The sequence below is a fragment of the Meriones unguiculatus genome (genome assembly GCF_030254825.1).
Source record: "Meriones unguiculatus strain TT.TT164.6M chromosome X unlocalized genomic scaffold, Bangor_MerUng_6.1 ChrX_unordered_Scaffold_30, whole genome shotgun sequence".
NCBI lineage: Eukaryota > Metazoa > Chordata > Mammalia > Rodentia > Muridae > Meriones > Meriones unguiculatus.
This window is the reverse complement of record NW_026843706.1, coordinates 4,424,766-4,443,328: the sequence shown is the minus strand read 5'-3', so window position 1 is coordinate 4,443,328 and position 18,563 is coordinate 4,424,766.

Here is an 18,563-nt window from a genome sequence, read left to right as displayed (position 1 = left end):
TTGAAAATGAGAGTCTATATCATTACATATCTAATGGTGCATACTTTGCTGTAAGACATTAGAAGGTGTTTTCTCTGTGTAAGATTGACTTTTTGGCACTTTTTCAAGCTCACACTTAACTTATGCTTCTATTACAGATTCTGTAGCAGAAATTTCTTTCATTCCAGAATTCAGGCTGTACAGTTTATTACAATAATAAGGTAATAGCAACCTAATCCCTTTTGAACGGGTTTGCAGAAAGTATGAGTACAACATTAGCACATGATAGAATTTCTGACCTGTCTCTGGTGAAGTACAGGCAATTGAGGCCTCAGACAATGTGATTTTTCTCATAACTTGCTTTTATTCCAGTATGTCCCAATGTCTTATGTAGAGATGTCTAGTATCCATTACTATTTTATAGGAAAAGGACATATTTAATACAACATTTGAGTCAATTCTGCTAGGTTGCTACATCAACATTGAATTTCAAAGGACTTCAGTGTTTAGGGGTTGAATTTTCTTCACTCCACAGAATATGGATAACTCTTTTGATCAGACAAATCATCAAAGAAAATGTGTAAGGGAGGGAGGATCCAAGATGGCAGAGACCAGTGCACACCTTATCTGAAGTGCAGAGGACTCAAAACTCCAAAACTGGTGAGTGGTTGGGCTGCTGAAGCCAATGCATTTACTTTGAGGCTTCCTGGGCTAGAGGAGACAACACATTATCTGGGACAGATTGGATTCAGGCCCCACATGGATGTCTCCAGGAACTGAAAGTGACAAACTCCTACCCCCTGCACTTTTGCTTGCTCTAGCAATGGTGACGGTGGCAGCTGCAGCAGCAGCAGCATAGGCTGCAGGATCAGGGAGTGCATAACCCCAGGTAAGGGGCCTCCTTACTCTACCAGCCAAGCAGCCGACCCAAATCTGAGAGTAGAAAACCATGGGCTCACTGAGCTTTCCGCATAAGTCTGCAAACTAGCAAGATGGCGAGTGAGTGCATACAGAGTTCCAGATCCGGTGTCCCTCTAGGCTAGTCACCAGACATCAGATCCCTCCCAATCATACCCCCACTGTGGACAACATAAGAATTCCTCAGGACAGTGTTCTCAACATTAAAGCCCCTGTTCCATGGATCTCCCAGTGGAGTCCAGGCAAACAATTCCTGGAGTCAAAATGGTGCAGAACAGACAGATCTGATCACTTGGAGCACAGTACCATGGGAAACCTGTGGGCCACAGAGCCATTAAGAGCACCTGCACAAGCACACTTTGCCCCTGAAACAGGCCATCAATGCAACCTACAATTAAGCTCTACCCTTCCAGGCATCTACACACATTAGCACCTGGTCCTTCAAGGCACACTTTCATGCGCACTCTCTCTATTACCCACATACACCTGCTATCTTGCTGCCTTAGCTGCATCTGAAACAACACCCAATCTCAAACCAGTGGACCTCTCTCATTCATCCTGAAGAATACTCCAGGCTCCAGAGACAGATGGACCCAGTCTGCAGTACAGGCTCCAGGAACAAACAGTGAAGGCTACAGATAATCAGATGGCTACAGAAGAACACATCCAGCAAAAATCAAGACATCATGGATTCACCAGCAACCCCCAAAATAAATGGATATTTTAATTCATCATAACACACAAAAATGATCTTAAATCTACGCTTATCCAGTTATTAGGGGCACAAAATGAGGAAGAAAACAAAAGTCTCAAATAATTATATGCAAATATAGCCAAGCAAATAGAGGCACATAAAGAGGAAATGAACAAAAAGATAGTAGCCACCATGGACAGATAAGAATCTAAATACAAACAACTGAAGGAAATAGAACATGAAAACAGAATTGGAATCAATAAACAAAACTCACAGTGAGAAATGCCTGGAAATGGAAAACCTAGCAAAGAGATAGGGAACCACAGAGTTAAGCACCAACAACAGAGTTCAAGATATGGAGGAAAGAATCTCAGGCACAAAAGACACAATTGAAGAAATCAATACATCTCTCAAAAAGACACAAAATCAGAAAATTTCCTGACATAAAACATCCAGGAAATCAGGGATACCATGGAAAGACAAAAGCTAAGAATAATTGAAATAGACTAAAGAGGAGATCTCAGGCTCCGAGGTCCAGACAATATGTTTATGAAAATCATAGAAGAAAAATTTCCCCACTTAAAGAAAGAGATGTCCTGGACTTTGCTGGGATTGGAGAGGGGCACTTTCCTTCGGGCCTCCTTCCTCTCGGAGTAGCCAAGCCACGGATCCAGCACCAGTGCTGCCTGAACCAAGACAGCAGAGGTGGGAATACTAGCACCGCAGCTTCAGAAGACAGCCAGGCGCGAGATCCATGGTAAAAGGCCGCCTGGGTCCCATGCCCAAGAGCAGCTGGCTGTACTGACTCCACAGAGCCTGAGTATACTGTATGGGATGCTTAGTCCCTCAGTGGCAGACTCAGTGGCTGTGCAGCACATGCTGTGGAGAACCTGCAAAACCACCCAGGGGCACCAGGCACAGAACCAGAGTACTGGCCCCACAGGACTTCCTGGCAGGCACCTGGACACCCCAGTTTTGCAGCTGCAGCTGGACTCCCAGGTACAGAGGCTACAACACCACTGAGCTGCCTGAGTGCACATTTGGCTCAGCAGGTCCAAACCAGGCAGTAGAGATCAGGAGGAACCCCTGTGCTTTACAATTTGACCTGCTAGAGAGTGAATGCCTCCCCTAGTGCCTGAAGAGCCCCAGATCCAGGGTGCTTCTAAGCTAGCAGACAGACAGCAGAAATCTCCTACCCACAAATTCACTGCAGGGAAACAGAGGGTATCCTGGGACATGGAAACCCCAGCTCTGTAGCACTACCAGTGGAGATTAGGCAAATAACTCCTAGAGCTCAGTTAGAGACAAATATCAGTAGCCTGTAGGCCACTGACATACCCAGTAATTTTGCGCACATGATCTTAACTGGTGCATGCGATAACTACAGCACCCTCGACCCCTTCTGTGAACACAAGGCACCCTTCCCTCACTCTGAATGCCTCTACATTCTCTAGCACCCTGTCCTCAAGGCAAACTTACACACACACGCACACATACACTCTTGACCTTCTACACCCACAGGCTTCCCTCCCACAGGTACAGCTGAAGCACCAATGCACACACTGAAAGCATTGGACCTCTCTCATCTCCTTGAAGAATTCTCCAGACACCAGAGAAAGATGGTACCAATGTGATCTGCAGAATCCAAGAACAAACAGTGAATGTTACAGATAAATAAAAGGCCAGAGGTCGACGAAAGAACACAACCAACAAAAATCAGGAAATCATGGCCTCACCAGCAACCCCAAAAATCAATGGATACTCCAATTCTTCAGAAATACAGGAAAATGACCTTAAAGAAATGCTTATTCAGTTATTAGAGACATATAAAGAGGAAACAAACAAATCTCTCAGAGAAATAGCCATGCAAATAGAGGGACAAATAGAGGCAAAATTAGTGGCATATAAAGAAGAAACAAAAAAAAAAAAATAGAGGCATCATGCAGAAACAAGAAGCCACATTCAAACAGATGAAGGAAATGGAACAAGATATAAAAATAGAATTAGAATCAATAATAACCTAGAACCCCTGCACATATGTACCCATGGCAGTTCAGTGTCCAAGTGGGTTCCATAGTAATGGGAAGAGGGGCTGTCTCTGACATAATGTGATTGATATGCTCTTTGATCACCTCCCTCTGATGGGGGAGCAGCCTTACCAGACCACAGAGGAAAACAAAGCAGCCACTCCTGATGAGAACTGATAGACTAGGATCAGAAGGAAGGAGAGGAAGTCCTCCCATATCAGTGGACTTGGGGAGGGGCATGCTTGGAGAAGGTGGAGGGAAGGTGGAATTTGGAGGGGAAAAGGGAGGGGTTTACGGGGGGATACAAAGTGAATATAGTATAATTAATAAAAATTAAAATAAAATAATCATACAATTAAAAAAAAGAAAACACAAACAGAGAAAACCGGAGCTGGAGAACTTATAGAAAAAAAAAACAAGAACCAGAAAACTGAGCATCACCAACAGAATACAAGAGATGGAAGAGAGAATCTCTGGTGCTGAAGATACACTTGCAGAAATCAATACTTCTCTCAAAGAAAGAGTAAAAGCAGGAAAGTCCCAAACACAAAATATCCAAGAAATCAAAGATGCCATGAAAAGGCGAAATTTAAGAATAATAGGAATTGAAGAAAAAGAAGAATCCAATCTCCAAGGACCAGAAAATATCTTCAAAAAAATCATAGAAGAAAATTTCCCCAACTTAAAGAAAGAGATGTCCATAAACATACAAAAGACTTACAGAACATCAAACAGACTAGACCAAAAAAGAAAATCCTCACATCACATCATTGTCGAAACATTAAATAGACAGAACAAAGGAAATATATTAAAAGCAGCAAGGGAAAAAGGCCAAGTAACATGTAAAGGTAGACTTATCAGAATCACACTGGACTTCTCATCAGAAAATATAAAAGCCAGAAGGGCCTGGGCAGAGGTCATGTAGGCTTTAAGGGACCACGGATGCCATCCCAGACTTCTATACCCAGCAAAGCTTTCAATCAACATAGATGGAGAAAACAAAATATTCCATGATAAATCTAAATTTTAGCAATTTCTACACAGCAAACCAGCCCTACAGAAGATACTAGAAGGAAAATTCCAAACCAATGAAAACATAGGATACAGATAATGTCCCTACAAAAATTAAAAGCAAACAAGTAATGAAACACAGTAAGACCACGAACATCACAATAAAAGGAACTAACATTCATTGGTCACTATTTTCTATCAATATCAATGGACTCAATTTGCCAATAAAAAGACACAGACTAACAGAATGCATGCAGAAACAGGATCCAACATTCTGCTGTATCCAAGAAATGCACCTCTGCAACAAAGATAAACACAACCTCAGAGTGCAGGGCTAGAAAAATGTTTTCCTAGCAAATGGACCCAGAAAACAAGCTGGGGTAGCAATCATATTATCTAATAAGATAGACTTTCAACCAAAATTAATCAAAAGAGATGAGGAGAGGCACTACATTCTCATCAAAGGAAAAATCCACCAAGAGGATATCACAATTCTGAACATCTATGCCCAAAATACAACAATGCCTACATTCATAAAGGAAACATTATTAAAGATTAAATCACACATCGATCCCAACACCTTAATAGTGGGAGACTTCAACACCTCACTCTCACCAAGGGACAGGTCATCTAAACAGAAGCCAAATAGGGAAATAAAGACACTTATAGAGGCCCTAATTCAAATGGAACTAATAGATGTCTACAGAGCTTTTCACCCAAACTCAAAAGAGTACACATTCTTTTCAGCACCTCATGGAACCTTCTCCAAAATAGACCATATAGTTGGTCACAAAGCAAGCCTCAACAGATAGAAGAAGATTGAAATAATCCCTTGTATTCTAACTGACCACCATGAACTAAAGCTGGACCTCAACAATAATAGAAATAACATAAAGCCTACACGCACATGGAAACTGAAAAAATTGCTACTCAATGACAGCTCAGTTAAGGAAGACATAAAGAAAGAAATTAAAGACTTCCTAGAATTCAAGGGAAATGAAGGTACAACATACCCAAATTTATGGGACACAATGAAAGCAGTGCTCAGAGAAAAATTCATAGCAATAAGTGCCTTCAAGAAAAAATTTGTAACATCTCATACAAGCAACTTAATGGCTCAATTGAAAGTCCTAGAAAAAAAGAAGCAAATGCACCCCAAAGGAACAGACTGCCGGAAATAATAAAACTCAGGGGTGAAATCAATCAATTAGAAACAAATAAGACTATTCAAAGAATCAATGAAACCAAAAGCTGGTTCTTGAGAAAAACAGCAAGATAGACAAACCGTTAGACAAACTAACTAAAAGGCAGAGAGAAGCTATCCAAATCAGCAAAATCAGAAAGGAAATGGGGGAATAAAGACAGACACTAAGGAAATTCAAAGAATCCTTAGGTCTTACTTCAAAAGCCTACTCACCAGAAAATTTTCTTTCTTTTCTTTTTAATTTTTTAATTTTATTTTTTAATTACACTTTATTTACTTTGTATCCCTCCTCTAGTTCCCTCCCTCCTCCCATCCCAATCTCTTCCTTCCTCCCCCTTCTCCACACACTCCTCTCCCCAAGGCCACTCATAGGGGAGGGTTTCTTTTTCTTCTTTCTGATCCTAGTCTGTTAGGTCTCATCAGGAGTGGCTGCATTACCAAAGTAAAATCAAGATCAGGTAAATTTAGATTAAATAGTTCTATATCGCTAAAGGAAATAGAAGCAGTCATCCAAATTTCACATGCCTCCCCCCCCAAAAAAAAAAGCTTGGAGCCTGGTGGGAAGTAGGAGAAAACAATAACAGGCCAAGAGCCTGAAGGAGAAAAAGCACATGATCATCTAATTAGATGCTGAAAAAGCAATTGACAAAGTCCAACATCCAGTCATGTTAAAGTCTTGGAGAGATCAGGGATACAAGGCACATATCTAAACATAGTAAAGGCAATATACAGCAAGCCTATAGCCAGCATCAAACTGAACAGAGAGAAACTTAAAGAAATCCCACTGAAATCAGGGACAAGTCAAGCCTGCCCACTCTCTCCATATCTCTTCAACATAGTTCTGGAAGTCCTGGCTAGAGCAATAAGACAGTTGAAGGAGATCAAGAGGATACAAATCAGAAAGGAAGAGGTTAAAGTTTCACTGTTTGCAAATGATATGATAGTATACATGAGTGACCCCGAAAATTCAACCAGAAAACTCCTTCAGCTGATAAACACCTTCAGCAAAGTGGCAGGATACATGCTCCCTCATTCCCTCCCAATCCCACCTTCTCTCCCTCATTTCCTCCCTGTCCCTCTCTAAGTCCACAGATAGTGGACGCCTTCCTCCATTTACATCTGAGCCTAGCTTATCAGGTCTCTTCAGGACTGGCTGCAATATCCTCCTCTGTGGCCTAGCAAGGCTGCTCCTCCCTCGCAGTTGGGGGGGGGGAGGAGAGGTCAAAGAGCCAGCCATTGAGTTCATGTCAGAGACAGTCCCTGTTCTACTAACTAGGGTAGCCACTTGGAGACTGAGCTGCCACGGGCTGCATCCAAGCAGGGGTCTAGGTTATATCCATGCATGGTTCTTGGTTAGAGAATCAGTCTCATAAAAGCCCCCTGTGCTCAGATATATTTGGTCCTTGTGGAGCTCCTTTCTTCTCCAGGTCATAATAATTCCCCCTTCTTTCATATGATTTCCTGCACTCTCCAGAAAGTTTGGTTATGAGTCTCAGTATCTGCTTTGCTACACTGCTAGGTAGAGTCTTTCAGAGGCCTTCTTGGAAAGAAACAGGGAGGAGATGAGGGAGGGAGGGTGGGATTGGGAGAGAATGAGGGAGGGGTCTATGGCTGGGATACAAAGTAAATAATGTGTGATTAATATAAAAAATAAAAATTAATAATAATTTAAAAAAGAAAAAGAGCTGTTTAGTCAGGTTAAATGAAGGATCTTTAGTAATGGGTTAGACAATGAGTTGACTATCAAGTTAATGATAAAAAGTCAAAATTATCCCTGATAAATGAAACATTGTTCCTGTGGTGAAATATGATCTGCTTTCTAAAGGCATTTTGCAATAAATTTTTTTCAAGGAAAATGCTACAAATTGAAATAAGAGAGCTGACAATTACATAATAGCAAAACCAATGTGAGCAGACACTTGAAAATGCAATTGTCCATATCTCTTTGTTCTTCTGGACCATCTGTTTCAACTCTAATGGTGTTCCTGGACCAGGCTGTAGGAAGAATGCAAAAGAAGTACATCAGGAAACCTAATTTTCTCAGCTGGTCTGTACGTTAGACCAGCCATTCCCCAGGCCAAACACATGGGAGTATAGGTGACACTACCACAAGGCACAGGAACACAGAAACACAGAAACAAGTTCAAATTTTGGGCCTATAATATAAGCAATTGATTATATCAAAATATCCAAACTATTGAAAAAGGAAAACACTGAATTTTAATATTTCAGAATGTGACTCACAGACTCAATCGACTTTGAATAATAACAAATCTAACTCTTCAAAGGGGGAGAATGGGAAATAGCACCCATCTCTTTATTTAGCTAAAACAATATTGTTTCTCTTTCTAGTACCCTGTTAGTCATAGGACTTTTTCTTTCTTACCGTTTTTGATTATCGGTTCCTCTCATTATTACCATACCATTTGTGCTTTTCCTGATAGCCTACCAATACAATTTACTTAAGCAATAATACATTTCTTTTGTGGAGTTGAGTTTTGTTCTTGTTTCCAGACAGGGTCTCACTATGTGTAACTCTGGCTGGCCTGGAACTTTTATTAATATTATCTCATTTTACTCTTACAAGAGCCATGTTCAGTAGATAGAACTTCTAGTTCACTTTTGCAGTTTAAATAACTGTATCTCTTTGCAGCCAGTCCAGAAGATACCTGATAAAACAGGGTCAGATGAAAGGGGAGGAGGTCCTCCCCAATCAGTGGAATTGGAAAGGGGCAGGGAGGAGATGAGGGAGGGAGGGTGGGGTTGGGAGGGGAAGAGGGAGCGGGATACAGCTGGGATACAAAATTAACAAACTGTAACTAATAATAAAAAACAAATTAAATTAAAAAAATAACTGTATCTCAATAAAATCAAATAAAAGGATCAGGAAGCTTATAAAATAAACATGGCAAGAGAACTTGGCCTTGAATTCAGGCCTTATCATTATACAAACTGCATCTGTCTGGTGGTGAATTATGTTCTGTTTACAGATTCACTCTTTGAAACATGAGATGAACATATGCAATGCTATTGTACATTTCTCTTTTTTCTCAAATCGTTTCATTATACTGTGTATCTAATACTTCTAAACCTTATTTTAAAAAAAACAAATTAGTACAACTCAAATACAAAGTATTTAAGAACCAAGTTTGGAATGAAAAAAGCTTTGCATCTTTGTAGACAGTTGTATATCCATAATGTATTACAAACTATCCCCAAATAGAACTGTTTATAGACAATGAAAACACAATGTACAACTTAAGAAGATTTCACTTCACATATCAGAAAAGACTTTATACGTTAAAAAAAAGTCAATCTCATCAAAAGGTGATACTCCATATGTGTATTTCCTTTGCTCTGAATATATGAATACAGAAGATTTTTTTATTGATGTGTGTCAACAGATCTATTTCCTTGTCTTAAGGAACTACTGTATTTAATGTAGCTTGGTCTTAAAGCCTCTATGCCCAAATAACACCTGTATTTATTTCTGTGTTATCTTTCCGCATTTACAAAAGTCAGATGCCTTCATTTTTATCAGTTGGAAGTAACCTTAGTTTGAAGGTCTCAATGCCCTTTAATCAAAACATTATGTGAACTGTTTTCCTGAGTCATCTGTGATTAGAAATTAATTTGAATTTCCTGTCACCTTTATCAAGAGGACAATTCTCTCATTGACGCTACTGTTCTCAAATGAAAAGACCTGAACTTGAACGTGCAGTAATGTTTTAGCTTACAATTCTAGGCTTTGGTACCATGTAGACCTTAAGTTTTAGTAATTACATCATATTTACATTAAAAGAAATGAAGTGTGGGGGCTAATAAAGATACAGCTGGGATACAGAATTAACAAAATATAACTAATGAGAAAAATAAAATTATGGAAAAAAAAGGAAAAAGAAGTACATAAGATAACAAAAGAAAACCTTCATGCTTTTACTTCCCACCTCTCTCTCTTCATTCAGTGAGCATTTTTAGTGCCTCAACTACTCTGTATGGATGGGTGCTCACTACAGAGTTATTGTCACATTTTGCAGTGTATTAAGTATTTATAAAGTATTATGTATAAAGTATAAAATAATTTGTTTTATCTGTCTGCCATTTGGTTCCTGCAAAGTGAGGGACTATTATGGGATTTTGCTCAAACTAATTACTACTATTTTATCATGAAGACTGTTCAAACATAATCCTCTTTGCTTGGCTTGTTTTCTCCTTGAATTTATAAAAGACAGGAAGTAGTTTAACCATCCCAGACTGTAATAGATCCTCTTGATTTTTGGTCTCCTACTATATTAATGTGCAATGGTACCTTGGTAATATAAGTCATCAGCTGTTAATAAGTGGTGTATGTGGCTTTTCTTAGTGTAAGGTTATGGAATGCTTAGTAGTCTGATATTAAAAGTAATCATGTTAGTCATTTGTAACAGAGCACTCATAAATGTCATAGTTGCACAGAACAATTTAAAATAGATAAAGTGCTCTCAGATGCATAATTTCACAGAATTCTCAGCTGCAGTGGGGTGTTAAGTATGGTGGATTATACTAGATTATCTCCCAGAAAGTGTTCATGTCATATAAAGTGTACTTCCTCATCTCATTAATATTGAATGAGTGACTTGCTCTATATAGTAGAATGTTAGCAGACATGATGAATGCAAAGGCTTAAAAAGGGTGTTTTTAGTTATGCTTTTACTACCACCATGAAAAGAATATGTCTCAGAATGCTGGTATCAGAAATATAAGGAGCCTATGTTGTTGACTCAGACCCTACCTTAGCCTGTAGAGCCCATATCACCCTGCTAATATGCTGACATACAAATTAGAATAATCTGTGTCCTTTTAAGCCTCAGAAATATGATGGCTGTTATAGAGTATAATATGATATTCATAACAGCATCATTCCAACTTAACAGTGAATGAGAGCATCATTCAGAAAAGTAAAGTAAGGCAACCAGAATCTCTTGGAAATTAAATATCTGAGTTACAGTCACCTGTTTGAAAAAGAATGGAAAGGGCCAGCAAGAGGGTAAAGATGCCAATGTACCAGTGCATGTTTAATCCTCAGAAACAATTTAGTGAGAGAATGAGAGAATTGACTTGACATAGTTGTCCTCCATACTTGCTGTGGCATGCATTCATACTCTTTCCTCCACTTCCTCCATTTTTTCTCACTTACTCTTTTTTCTATTAATTTCACACATGGAATAAAATATTTTTTAAAGGAATTAAGAAAGAAAAGGCCAATGACACTTATGATGTTATACATGATGTATGTTTTTTTATATGCGTTTGATGCCATGACAGAGAAATCTATGTGTGGATGAATGAGAAATAACATAAAGTCTGTTTTCACTTTTGTCTTATGTATTCAAGATGAGTTCTAAACACTGAAAGCTTTAAAAATCTGGATACTGACAGTCTCAGTCACAATATTAATGAAGTATATTGGCTAATAAAAACCATGAGGTTTTATATCCTTTGTTTAGCCCATTTAAGATGAAATCCAGTTCTGGCAGTATTCCCTCATTTGAATGGCTGGTATGCTCTCCCTAACTGAAATGGCTGCTCTGTTGAGTTGAATGAATAGCACTACTAAAATGTACTCTCTCAAATATTGGTAGCTAATTTGATCGATTTTATCATACTAGTCAACTACTATATCTCTTTCTCTCTCTCTCTCTCTCTCTCTCTCTCTCTCTCTCTCTCACACACACACACACACACACACAAACTATTAAAGATCTTGACAAGAAAATAAATTGAGCCCTAGCACCATGCTGTTTGTTCAAAGCTCATTTCTAAGTTTAACAATCAAGTTGAGAAATTAAAAGAAATCAGTGAAAGATAAAACCAAGGATATTTCTAAAAAAGAGTTCATTGGTAAGGTTACATATATTGGAGAATTACTGAGATTCTTTACCAATCAGGTTTTATAATCTGTGCTATTTCCCAGTTGATAACACTGTGCTTGCTTGCTTGCTTGCTTACATGCTTTTGGGAGTTTGTATGGTTGCTTTCTTGCCTTTGGGAATTTGTATTCTTTTTTCAGGAACAAACCAGGGAAGATTTTATTTTTGATAAAGAAATTGTGAACAGCCAAATAAAATGACTTCTGTGATTTTACAAGGAAGTTGCCATGGTGAGCTAAGTAGAAGGCCAAGATTTAACAACAAATGACAAATATCAGAAATAATGATAAGGATGAGCTAGGAGCAGGAAAGCCAACAGCAAAGGGAAGGGAAAACAGATTGGTGAAAGCTAAGATTGTTTAACACATTTTCATTTTTAGATATCTTTTTAAATATATTTTTTAATTTATTACAATTTATTCACTTTGTATCCCAGCTGCAGCCCCTCTCGTCGCCTCCCTATCCTGCTCTCCCTCCCTCATCTCCTCCCACACCCTTTCCCCAATCCACTGATACTGGAGGACCTCTTCCCCTTTCATCTGACCCTAGCCAACAGGTCTCATCAGGAATGTCTTTTATAGTCTTCCTCTGTGGCCTTGTCAGGCTGCTCCCCACTCAGGGGGAGGTGATCAAAAAGCCAGCAACTGAGTTCATGTCAAAGATAGTTCCTGCTTCCCTTATTAAGGAGCTTATTTGAAGACTGAGATGCCACAGGCTACCTCTGTGCAGGGGGTCCAGGTTATCTCCATGAATGGTCCTTGGTTAGAGTATCAGTCCCAAAAAAGATCCCTAGGCCCAGATTTTTCATTTTTAGACATCTTTACTCAAGTAACCTTAAATAAAGCTAGTCTCTGTTCTTTAGACTACATTGGGAATTAAAACTAATAACAGGTTGAGATGGCTCAGGCAATAAACTGCTTGTTATGCAAATATCAGGATCTGAGTTAAAATCCCTGGAATGCATGTAAAAATTGGGGAATGTCATCAGGCCTATACACCTTAGGACTGGAGAGAGAGAGAAAGGCAGATCCTTGAAGCTCACGACCTCAACTCTAATCAGTCAGTGAGCCTGAGATTCAGTGAGAGTCCTTGTCTCTAAAATAAGATAAAAAGTTACTGGGGGAGACACCAAACTTTAACTTCTGATTGCCACATGAGCACTAGCATACGCTCATGCACATGCCCACACAAACACATGTACTCCACTTGACAAAAGAAATAATAAAAATAACAATGCCCATAAAACATTGAACAGTAAAAAGCCTTTGAGACAGCTCTATTGGATGGTTCTCCTTCCCCTCAGATTCACGAATTATTCTTATCAAATATATATAGATCATTTGGACAATTTTGTAAGGTTTCTTTCAATATTCCCCTGTTATTGCATTTACTCCTCTACTGTGAACTTCAGAAAAGAATTATCAAGGGAAGTATTAAAATTTAGATTTAACAAAATTTATGATTGATTAGACCAGGTGATAATATTAATAGCAATATAATTAGTTCTTGTATGTTGAATATTGCTTTCCAGTGAACAAGAAAAAAAAAACAAAGAAGTGGCTTTCACAGTGTATACTTATGTTAAGGAATCATGTTATGCTATATGTCACAATTATATGTAACTCATGTCCCATTAATTGTATAAAAATGTAGGGTGACTAAAAATGACATTTGGAAACTTTTCTAAGTTCATATACTACCCAAACCCGCATTCAACATGTCAAATTCCCAACAACATAAAGTGATTTTTCCCTTTTATTGAAAATTATTTTCTCATACAATATATCCTTATGACAGTTTCATCTCCCTCTATTCCTCCAAGTTCCTCACTACCTCCCTTTCCATCCAAATTTTCTTGAGTTACTAAAAAATGCATTAAGGTTCTGAGGCCTTTAAAAATTTCAGGACTTCAGCTTTTCTGAGCATAGTAAGCACATGTACCATTCATCTACCTCAACATACTGTTCCCAATACTGATTACATTTAAAAGGACTCTGTAAAATATGTTAGACCAAGAGTCAGAAAGTTACAATCCAAAAGCCAAATCCAGTCTTAAGCTTATTTTACAAAATAATGTTTCCTTGGAACACAGCCATATGCATCCCTCTATGTACTATCTGACTTTTTGTAAACCACAAGGACAAAGCTTTGTTGTTGCAGTAAAGACCGTGTAGCCTGCAAATCCTCAAATATTTACTAGGTGGCCCTTTATGGAAAATATTTTTCTTACTTTTTTTTGTGTTATAAGAGGATTTTAGAATGTTTACCTGGTTTCATGAAAAGCTTATATTATTCTAATCAAAAAATGCCCCATTATTCAATACCAATGATCCTATAATATTTAAAAGAAAATTCAGAAATCTATATAATCTTTTGCCAATTAAAGTAAAAACTGAGCCAAATGAGATTCATAGAATTTTATATTCTTCTATAAGTCTACCATTTGTTTGCTTGCTTGCTCACTTCCTTGTTTGTTTGTCTTCAATACCATTTTAAACCAGATATTGTGGTACAAAGGATTTCAAATTTCAGGCCAGCCAAGGCTACATGTTGAGAACTTGTCCTGAAAAAGATAATGAAAACACTTAGTTATTGATGACAAAGGGTTTATTCATCATCTTCAGGCAGTTAGGATTTATAAAGCAAGGATACTCTTTATATATTTACTCTACATATTTGAGAGATATAAAACTCACTTCAAATAAGATATAAGAACACTCTCTAAACTCTTATACTCTGGAATAAACAATAAGGATATAAACATAATATGAAATGATGAGCAAGACATATCAAAGCAAGATGCAGCAGAATTTTATCTAGCGCCTCTTAAAAACCCAGCTTCACTGAGATGCTACAATAAGCATATTCACGGTAATGCTTCAAAGTCATATTTACAGTAATGTTTCAAAGTCTGAAACTTGAAGTTCACTCAGCTGGTTTTCCAGGGCAGATTTAACAATTACCTTTAATGCTCTTTTGCTTTCACATGCCCTGCAAAATTTCTCAGACATTCCTATGTATAGTATTCTGCTGATCTAGCCATCATTGTTCCAGGTTGATCCCTTTATAAAATAAGTGTTACAGTTTGAAATATTTGGTTATCTAAACAATGATACACTAGAGTCCTAAGTTCTCTACAATGTGACATATTTTGGAAGTGGGCCTGTGAGGAAATGTAAAAGTGAAATAAAGGCATAGAAACAGGGTCTTAATCCTGTAAGATTGGTGTCTTTAATAAGAGAAACAGAGACAAGGATTGTCTCTTTTAGCATACACAAAAGGGGGGTCATGTTAGCACGCAACAGATGTAGCCCATAGGCAGCTCAGTCTCCATGTGGGTTTCCTAGAAGGGGAGCATGGACTGTCTCTGACATGGACTCTGTTGCCTGCTCCTTGATCACTTCTTCCTCATGGGACGGCCTAGCGTGGCCACAGAGGAAGAAGATGCAGGAAGTCCTGATGAAACATGATAGGCTGGGGTCAGTTAGTGGGGGAGGAGGACTCCCTCTTTCTGTGGGACAAGGGAGGAGAGGGACAGAGGGTAGGACCTGGAGGAGATGAGAGAGAGATACAATCAGGTTGTAAAGTGAATAAAATTTTTAAAAATAAATTTAAATTTAAAAAGATGTTAAAAATAAAATAAACAAAAAAGAAAAGAAAAAGTCATCTATAAACCAGGAACAGAGGCTTCACCAGGAGCTGGATCACTGAAGTCCTGGCCATGGGTTTTCACTAGTCAGAACTGTGAGAAACTACATTTTTGTTGTGTATACTGCGCATTTTCTGGTGTTTTATTATATTGGCTACAGCAAATCAATACACACAAAGTTTTAAAAAGTGGCACTTGCAGGCTATAGCATAGTTAAGAATAGCCTTGTGGCTCAAAATGCTTGTTGCATAATTATGAGGACTAGAGTTTAGAATCCAGTAACCATGTAACAAGTTGTACATCCTGTTTACACCTATTACACCAACTCTGAGGGCAAAAACAGGAATTCCGGGGCTTGCTGGCTTCCAGCCTTATTGAGAAAATGCCAACTCCAGATTCAGGCAGAGACCCTGACTTAGAGAAATTGGCAGAGCATGACTGAGAAAGATATCAAATGCCCTCTTATATTCTTGATGTGTGTACACAGGCACAGGCACCCACACACAAATGTGCACATATAGACATATACACATATAAATAAGTAAAATTATAAATGAATAAAAGCAGCAATTTGAATATAACACTTCTTCCTTAAGAACATGCATTATCAGAACTATAGCTATCATTTTTTCATATTTAAAATAGTTTCTTCTTGATAACTTTAGACAACTATAGAAGCATATACTTACATCTTCTTCTGAATAGAACCTTTTGCTTATATCACTCCTTTGTAGTAAACATAAATATTGAAATAAACTGAAAATAGCTTTAAAATGATTTTTCAATCTACCAGCAACACAGGATATATAAGAAAAAAATAAGAAAGACTGACATGAACACAGGAAATAAATAACCTCACTACAGCAAAATTAAAAAATAGCTAAGCACAAAAACACACTACCACAACCAACATCAACATAATAGGATCTAACAGCCACTGGTTGTTATTCTTTCTCAAAAATCAATAGAGTCAACTTTCCAGTAAAAAGACACAGACTAACAGAATGAATATGTAAACAGAACCCAACAATCTGCTTCATACCAGAAACACATCTAAGTCACAAAGATAGACATTACCTGAGAGTAAAGGACTGGAAGATTCTTTCCTAAGTAAACAGACTCAGGAAGCAAGCACGAGTAGCCATTTTAATACCTAATAAAACAGATTTCAACCAAAATTAATCAAAAGAGATGTCAAAGGTCACTGCATACTCATCATGGATGATGGCCAACTGTCAGGCAAAGTGAATGGAATTTTATGTGAGAACTGGGAAATAGTAAGAGCTGGAGAGAACAGGAACTCCACAAGGAGAGCAACAGAACAAGAAAATTTGAACACAGGGAACTTCCCAGAGACTCATACTCCAACCAAGGACTATTCATGGAGATAACCTAGAACCCTGACATTGCAGCCACTTCTGATGAGAACTGATAGACTAAGATCAGAAAGAAGGAGAGGAGGACCTCCCCTATCAGTGGACTTGGGAAGGGGCATGCATGCAGAAAAGGGGGGGGGAGTGGGACCGGGACGGGAGGAGGGAGAGGCTTATGGGGGAATATAAAATGAATAAAGTGTAATTAATAAAAGTTAAATAAAAAATTTAAAAAAATAATCTTCACTAATGCAATTAAAAAGTGTGAAAGAACTTAAAAAAAAAAAAGGAAAACTCCACCAAGAAGACATCTCAAATCTGAACATTTATGCCCCAAATACAAGGGCATCCACATTTGCAAAAGAAACGTTAATAAAAGTTAAACCACATGTAAATCCCTACACATTAATAGTGGGTGACTTCAACACCCCACTCTCATCAAAGGACATGTCAACAAAACAGAAACTAAACAAACAATGACTCTAACAGATAACGTGAATCAAATGGATGTACAAACAGACATCTACAGAACTTTTCACCCAATCACAAAAGAATTTACCTTCTTCTGAACACCTCATGGTACCTTCTCCAAAATAAACCATATAGTTGGTCACAATGCAAGCCTCAATGGAAACAAGAAGATTGAAAAAAAAAAGCCCTATATCTTATCAGAACACAATGGACTAAAGCTGTACCTCAACAACAACAGGAATAGCAAAACACCTACACACACATAGAAATCGAACAACTATCTAATCAATAACAGCTGGGTCAGGGAAAAAAGAAAGAGAAATTAAACACTTCCTAGAATTCAAAAAAAATGAAGGCACAACATACCCAAACTTATGGGACACAATGAAAACAGTGTTAAGAGGAAAGTGCCTACCACCAAGTGCCTTCATAAAGAAATTTCTTCACCTCCCAAGGGAGGAGCAGTACTGTTAGGCCACAGAGGAGGACTTTGCAGCCAGTCTGGAAAATACTTGACAAAAGCGAGTCATATGAAAGGGGAGGAGGTCCTCCCCTATTAGTGGACTTGGAAAGGGGCAGGGAGGAGATGAGGGAGGGAGGGTGGGATTGGGGAGGGAATGAGGGATACAGCTGGGATACAGAATTAACAAAATGTAACTAATGAGAAAAATAAAATTATGGAAAAAAAAAGAAATTTGAAATATTTCATACAGGAAACTTAATGGCTCACTTGAAAGCCCTCAGTGGAAAAATAGAAGCAGACACTTACAAGAGGAGTGGAATGTGGAATCAAACTTGGGGCTGAAATCAATAAATTAGAAACAAAGAATACAATTCAAAGAATCAGAGAAACCAAGAGCTGGTTCTTTGAGAAAATCAACAAGATAGACAAACCCTAAGCCAAACAAACTAAAAGGCAGATAGAAACTATCCAAATCAACAAAGTCAGAAACAAAAAAGGGGACATAATGACAGACATTTAGAAAAGTCAAACAATCATTAAGTATTACTTCCAAAGCCACAACATTTGAAAATTTAAATGAAATAATGCAATTTTCTTGATCAATTTCAATTACCAAAGCTGAATCAAGACCAGCTAAATAAATTAAATAGTCCTATATCCCCTAAGGAAGTAGAAGTAGTCATCAAAAGTCTACAATCCAAAAAATGCCCAGAGCAAGATGGTATCAGCCCAGAATTCTACCAGATCTTCAATGAAGAGCTCACATCAATACTCTTCAAACTATCACACAAAATAGAAACAGAAGGAACATAAGCAAATTCATTCTATGAAGCCACAGTCACCTTGATATCTAAACCTCCAAATT